The sequence below is a fragment of the Vicia villosa genome, linkage group LG5 (assembly GCF_029867415.1).
Source record: "Vicia villosa cultivar HV-30 ecotype Madison, WI linkage group LG5, Vvil1.0, whole genome shotgun sequence".
NCBI classification, from domain to species: Eukaryota; Viridiplantae; Streptophyta; class Magnoliopsida; order Fabales; family Fabaceae; genus Vicia; species Vicia villosa.
The window spans coordinates 126,589,290-126,597,319 of NC_081184.1; positions in this window are offsets into that span (position 1 = coordinate 126,589,290).

The following is an 8,030-nucleotide window of genomic DNA, read 5'->3' on the forward strand; positions in this document are numbered from 1 at the left end:
ACATAGGACGTGTAAGTGTACACCCTTCCCTCAATCGGAATCGCATTGGCATAGAACTCACGCACAAGGTCCGCATTGATTTGAGTATCTGGAGAGATCAGAGCTTCCCAATGGCGTTCAGCAATATTATCCAGAAACTAATAAAAGTTACCTCTATGTGGGAGGTCAAACACCTTTTCTGGCCAAATCTTTCGACCAACCAATTTCTCAAACCTTGCCTGCTTCTCTGGACCTAGAAACCTATGTGAATCGAAGGGTGGTTGCGGAGCAGCTCCTGAGCTTGAACCTGTCAATTGCCTAGCTCGCTTTCCCCGATCGCTTCTTGACGACATCTACAAAAACAACACAACATCGAACAAACATCGTCAAAAGCAACATTTATAGCATATTACATGTCCATTGGTAGTGTGAAACCATACCCTAAACCATTGCACAACCAACAGAAAACAGAAGCAAAATTCTGCATTCGGCAGGGTCCGCTCAGCGGAGGGGGTCCGCTCAGCGGACCTGCGCAGAAAATCAAAAATTCTGCAGAACACAGGTCTGCGCCTGGAACAACCATGGGGTTCCAAACCCCTTTTCCAGCATAAGTAAGTATGCAAACAACAATGAAAGAGAGAAAATTAACATGCAATTGATGAAACCCTACAATGTAAAATCTAATCTAATCTAAATCTAAAATATAAACAAAATTTCTTACTAAAATCAAACATAAAACACCATCTAATCTTAATTCTACTACTAAATCACACTAATTCCTAAAAGAAACATATCTATGCAACCCTAATATACTTTAAACAGAAAATTGCAACATTAAACACCACATACCTTGTCTGGAACTGAAGAAAACAAAATACAGCAGTTGATAGAAAAGAAATTGAGACTTGAAAGTTTGAAAATGGTGGAGATGGAGAAGAGAGCAAGTGGAGGCAAGTGAGTTTCACAATTGTGGTGAGTTAGGGTTCTGAACCCGCTCAGCCACAGACTTCTTTCTTAAGTGGGCCTTTGGACCGGTTTGGTCGCATGGCTCGACGGTCCATTACCCTTTATTATGGAGGGTATTTCCTTCTCCAAACCTTTTTGCTTGTTACTTTCTCCACCAAGAACTCGTGAAGATGAAAGGCATGGACCACTTTTCTCTTTAACTCACTTTCAACCTTCATCTTCTCACCTTGGTTTTCTTCTTTCTTTTTCTTCTTAACTTCTATAGCGACCTTAGGACTTTTGATAGAAGCATGAGCTAGTTCCACCTGAGAAGCTATGCTTGAAACTTTTTCCTGGAGATGTTTAGGGCTTTTGTATTCTCCTTCACTTTCAATCATACCAACAGAAGCTTGATTATGTACACCTTCACTTTGTTTATTGACTTCTAGCATCTTTAAGGTTACTTCTTCATTAAAGGCTTTCACCGTCAGAGTCCCTTTCTCAATGTCAAAGTTGCAACGACTTGTCAACAAAAATGGTCTCCCAAGAAGGATAGGAGTTTCTTCATCTTCAGGAATGTCCATGATGTGGAAGTCAACAGGGAATACAAACTTGTCAATCTCCACTAATACGTCTTCAGCTATCCCATATGATTTCTTGATGGTGTGATCAGCGAATTTCAACTTTGTCTCACTTTCACTTATCTTTCCCAATTCAAGCTTTTTAAAGATAGATAGTGGCATTAAACTCACACTAGAACCCGAATCGATGAGTACCTTTTTAAACATTCTGTTCTTGATAGTGCATGGTATCGCCGCTGCTCCAGGGTCTTTCTTCTTGATGGGGATCTTCCTTGCTGGAGAGACTATACTACACTTTTCTGTTGCAATTTCTGGTTCTCCCCCCATTGGCCTCTTTTTACCGATAACCTCCTTCATAAACTTCTTGTACAAAGGCATTTGCTCAAGTGCTTCAAAGAAAGGTAGATTAACCTCTAATTTTTTAAACAAGGCTGCAAACTTCTCAAAATCCTTCTCTGTTGAATTCTTCTTTGTCACTCTAGAGGGAAAAGGAAGCTTGATTGCCGGTTTAGCATCTTTCTTATTTTTCTCTTCAAGTTGCTTAACCGGTGGTATCACAATTTCGGGCTCTTTCACATTCTCTCTTATCTCCAAATCTACCTCAATCACCAAGGGGTCATCTATTTTCTCTTTTTCTTTTTCCGATTCTGCCACTTTCTTACTCCTTGTAGTAACAACATTAATCTTCTCTTCGTTTTTAGGATTTTTCACAGTTGAACTCGGAAAGGTACCTTGTGCCTGTAGAGTGAGATGTTGTGCTATCTGACTCATTTGAATTTCCAGATTCTTGATTGAAGCGCTGGTGTTCCTTAGATTGCTCCTAGTTTCTTCCTGGAATTGAGAGTTTTGAGCTGCCATTTTTTCAATAGCGATCTCCCAATCTTCTTTCTTCGGTACCTGTTGTTGAAATTGTTGTTGACCTTGAGTTTGGAACTGTTGTGGATGGTGTTGGAATTGTTGCTGGTATGGTGGTTGTTGTGGAGGTATGTATTGATGTGGCTGAGCTTGAGATTGATATTGGTTGGGTCCCTGCTTTTGAATATTTCCTTGTTGGTCTTTCCATGCGAAATTAGGATGATTTTTCCATCCTGGATTATATGTGTTGGCGTATGGATTATTCTGCCTCAACATATGAATCTGTTCAACCTGTTCCTGCGTTGCCACACAATGCATAGCAAAATGCGGTCCACCACATATTTCACACATAACTGATGTGATTGGCTCAACCTGTGCTACTTTCTGTTCTCCAATATTCATCTTCTTTAGTCTTCTTTCTACCTCAGCCGCAATCTGATCTTCCATTTTAACAACCTGATCTGCAAGCTTTAAATCAATTTTTCCTTCCGGTTGGCTCATTGCACGGTCATATAACTCAATGTGCTCATTAGCGGCAATAGCTTCTATGATTCTCTTGATACCAGTGGCTGTTGAAAAATTTGTTGAGCCACCGGCGGCAGTATCGATAAGCTGTTTAGTCTTAAGTCGGAGACCATTAACAAAAGTCTGCATTTGTTCGGTTGGGTCCATGTTATGAGTAGGACAAGCAACCAAACACCTCTTGAACCTTTTATATGCATCTCCCAGCGATTCCCCTTCTTTTTGCTTAAAATTCACGATATCATATCTTTTTCGAATGAAGACTGAAGCAGGGAAATACTCATTCAAGAAGGCGGTTTCCATCTGTTGCCAAGTTGTGATGCTTCCAGCTGGAAGTGAGTAAAACCATTCTTCTGCATCTTCGGATAAAGTAAATGGGAACATCACAAGTCTCTTGGCTTCTTCAGAATGGCCTTCTATTTTTAATGATGTTGTTGTGGTGAGGAATCTCTGTAAATGCTTATTTGCATCTTCATTGATTCTTCCAGCAAAGGGTCTGCTCTCTAGCTGACGGATAGTAGAAGGATGTAGTTGGAAGTGTGCCACGTTAACCGGTTGATTTACTATGGTCATTCTTCCAAGCGGTGCATTGGCCCTTCCATAATCACCCAAAAGTCTCTCTGGAGGAGGTGGATCAGCTGCCATAGTTTCAGGCTCAGAATCTGACTGCTCGGACTGAATAGATATTACTTCTTCGTCTTTTGATTCTGAAACTACAGGTGATTCTTCTTTCGATGCCAGTCTTTTCCGCTTAACTTCTCGGAGTCGTGCTCGCAATAATCTTTCGGGTTCTGCGTCAAAAAGAAGTTCAGCTGAGGATTTACCTCGCATACAAGATTAGACAGTTATTAGTTGGGAGTAAACAATAAAAATAAATAAGTAAATAAAAATCAAATTTTTGCAAAAGAAATAAAATTTTAATTGCAGAGCAATAAAATTTTAATTGACTGAATAGTAACTTATATTTTGGCAATCCCCGGCAACGGCGCCAAAAACTTGATCGGAAAAATAGCAAGTGTACTATTTTCACCGGTGTAGTTATAATGGGTTTTACCCCAAGTATCGATCACGAGGATTGCGTAGGAAACACAAGTTATTTGAGTCAATTAAACAAAAGAGCAAATAGGTGTTTTGTTATAATGCAATAAGTAAATTAAAATAAAAGAAATAATAAAAATAAGCTGAAATTAAAGTTTGACTTTTTAGATGTAATTTGAGGTAATGCCAGGGTAGGTGTTTGATCTTCCTTATAATGACTCTGTAAAAAGATCTCTTCAACAAGTTCATAGAATGCAACTATTTGTTCTTAAGGGTGTTTCCCTAAGTCCTTAGTGGAAAACCTTTTGGTTTGCAATCCTATTGCCTAAGTCCTTAGAAACAAAGGTTTGCAAACCAAAGATGTAAATAATCAAGAATGTTCAAATAACCTTTCGGTATCCCTAGTCCTAGGTGATAGCTACTAGATCAAATTGTTTAAAAACCTTAACAACCGTAGTCCTACAAATTGTTAACCGTAGATCAATCTTTGTTTTTCCGACAAAGAAGGCATAAAAACATTAAACAATCAAATTGCATAAAACTAATACTTGATTAAAGAAATACGGAATTCAAAAGTCATTACAATTCAAATCAGGGACACCCCCCTGGCATTGGGGGGTTTAGCCTCTCATAATATTTAAGAAACCAAAATCACAAAGTTTAGACATTTACAAAGATTAGGAGAACTCAGATCTTCAATGGTGTCCACCGTTGAATCTCTTCGTCTTCCAACACCTTGAAGAAGCTATCTTTTCTCTGCTCTGGAATTCTATCGTACGATCCAAAAAGTGTCTTCCCCTTGTCTCTCAATCCTCTTTTAATCCCTCTAGGTTTTCAGATCTCAGCCGGAATACCCAAACTGCCCCTGAACTTTAAAAAGATTGGAAAAACCAAAATTCAGAAATTCTGCCCGCACCGCTGACACGGCCGTGTCCCTTGACACGGGCAGACCGTGTCCGCTTCTGGTCTGGGAGATCAATTCTTCTTGAGGCCTGACACGGCCGTGTCAGGTGACACGGTCAGACCGTGTCCGCCTCTGCCCATATGCTTTTTCCTTGCTTTTTGCTTCTTTCTTCACATCTTTTGGCCACGCGATCTTCCATCACTCTGAAGCTAACCTGAAACCATTACCAAACGAGATCAAAAGCACCTAATTGACAAAGAAAACGACATAAAAATACATTGCTCATAGAATAACTAGAATTAGATGAATTAAAGAAAAATACTTAAAAACAACCACAAAGTGTTACCAAGTATGGCGATCTTATGCCGAATGTATGACGAAATTAAGTAGAAATGGTGACCGATCAGAAATCCTTCTCCATAATCTTTCTATCATGATATCCTTTCACTTTCTCCTTGTAGATTTTGTTGGATTCGTAGGCTTGTAATCGCAATTCTTCTATCTCAAGCAATTGCAATCTTCTCATTTCACCACTTGCCTTAGGATCAAAGTTAAGCAACTTCAAGGCCCAAAATGCCTTATGCTCCAATTCCACAGGTAAATGACAACTCTTCCCGTAAACCATTTGAAACGGAGTAAAACCAATCGGTGCCTTGTATGCCGTACGGTAAGCCCATAAAGCATCATCCAACTTTTGTGACCAATCCTTTCTTGACGAAGAAACTGTTTTTTCCAAGATTCTTTTGATTTCTCGGTTGGAAACTTCGGCTTGACCATTAGCTTGTGGATGATAGGCCGTGGTTACTTTGTGCTTCACACCATATTGTTGTAAGACTTTTTCAAGTTGTGTGTTGCAAAAATGTGAGCCACCATCACTAATGAGAATCCTTGGTGTTCCAAACCTTGTAAAAATGTTTTTCTTCAAGAACTTGATTACGGTCTTTCCATCTGCCTTTGAACACGCTATTGCTTCTACCCACTTTGAAACATAATCAACCGCAACAAAAATTTACTCACAACCAAAAGATGAAGGAAATGGTCCTACAAAGTCTATTCCCCAACAATCAAACACTTCCACTTCTAACATGTTTGTCAATGGAATTTCATTCCTTTTGCTCACTCCACCACTTCTTTGACAATTGTCACAACTTTGTGCATGCAAGTAGGCATCTTTGAATAACGTCGGCCAATAGAACCCGGATTGAAGAACTTTTGCCGCCGTTCTTTGTCCACCATAGTGTCCACCATAAGGTGAGTTATGACAATGCCACAAGATTCTCATTGCTTCTTCCCTTGTCACACATCTTCTTAACACACCATCCACACCAATTTTGAACAAGTATGGATCATCCCACACATAGAATTTGGCATCATGGAGAAACTTCTTTGTTGCACTTTTACTCCAATCTTCCGGCATCCAACCCGATGCCTTATGATTAGCCATGTCAGCAAACCACGGCCTTTCTTCCACCATGAACAACTTTTCATCCGGGAATGATTCCAAAACCTCTTCTTCTTTGTTCGTTACCTCTTCATTCACCAACCTTGACAAATGATCCGCCACCAAGTTTTCCGCTCCTTTCTTGTCTCTAATCTCTAAGTGGAATTCTTGTAGCAACAATATCCACCTGATGAGCCTTTGCTTTGAATCCGGCTTGGTAAGAAAATACTTTATTGCTGCATGGTCAGTGTAAACAACAACTTTCGAACCAATTAAATAGGACCTAAATTTTTCTAATGCATATACAATAACTAGTAGCTCTTTTTCGGTTGTTGCATAATTAATTTGTGCTTCATTAAGAACCTTACTAGCATAATGTATAGCATGAAAATTTTTTCCTTTTCTTTGACCCAACACCGCTCCTACCGCATAATCACTAGCGTCACACATTAGTTCAAAGTCAAGTTTCCAATCGGGCGCTATGATTATGGGTGCGGTAGTCAATCTTTGTTTCAATTCATTAAAAGCTAAAAGGCATGCATTATCAAAAACAAAAGACTTATCTTTGTTGAGCAAGTTGCTCAAAGGCTTTGCAATCTTTGAAAAGTCTTTGATAAATCTTCTACAGAATCCCGCATGGCCTAAGAAGCTTCGAATTCCTTTGACATTTGTTGGCGGTGGCAACTTTTCAATAACCTCCACTTTTGCTCGATCGACTTCAATTCCTTTGGAAGAAACTTTGTGACCAAGAACTATGCCTTCGGTAACCATGAAATTGCATTTTTCCCAATTGAGGACCAAGTTGGTTTCAACACATCTTTTCAACACGACATCCAAATTCTTCAAACAAAGATCAAATGAAGCTCCAAAAACGGAGAAGTCATCCATGAAAACTTCCATTGTCTTTTCTATGAAGTCCGAGAAGATAGCTTGCATACATCTTTGAAAAGTGGCCGGTGCATTACACAATCCAAACGGCATTCGCCTATAAGCAAAAATTCCAAAGGGACAAGTGAACGCCGTTTTCTCTTGATCTTCTGGATTGACCGAAATTTGGTTGTACCCGGAGTAGCCATCCAAGAAACAATAGAACTCTTGACCCGATAACCTTTCCAACATTTGGTCCATAAAAGGTAAAGGGAAGTGATCTTTCCTAGTAGCTTGGTTAAGCTTTCGGTAATCAATACACATCCTCCAACCCGTCACGGTCCTTGTCGGAATCAACTCATTCTTGTCATTTGTGATCACGGTCATTCCTCCTTTCTTCGGTACCACTTGGACTGGACTCACCCATGCACTATCGGAAATAGGATAAATCATTCCGGCTTCCAATAGTTTCACCACTTCCTTTCTTACAACTTCTTTCATTGTAGGATTCAACCGGCGTTGAGGTTGAGCTACCGGTTTAAAATCCTCCTCCATCATAATTTTATGCATACAATAGGCCGGACTAATTCCTTTTAGATCGGAAAGAACCCATCCTATCGCCTCCTTGTTAGCTTTCAACACATGAATTAATTTCTCTTCCTCCTTTTTAGACAATGAACCACTAATTATCACCGGCTTCTTACCACCTTCTTCAAGAAAAACATATGTCAAATGGGGCGGTAACATCTTCAATTCTAATTTGGTTTCTTCCACCTTTGGCTCATCTTTCAACTCCTCCATCTTTGCTTCAAAAGGACTTATCTCTTCAAAAACATCAAGATCTCGCAAACACTCTTCAATCTCTTTTTCTTCTTCTTCATTGAGAACATCAAGAGCT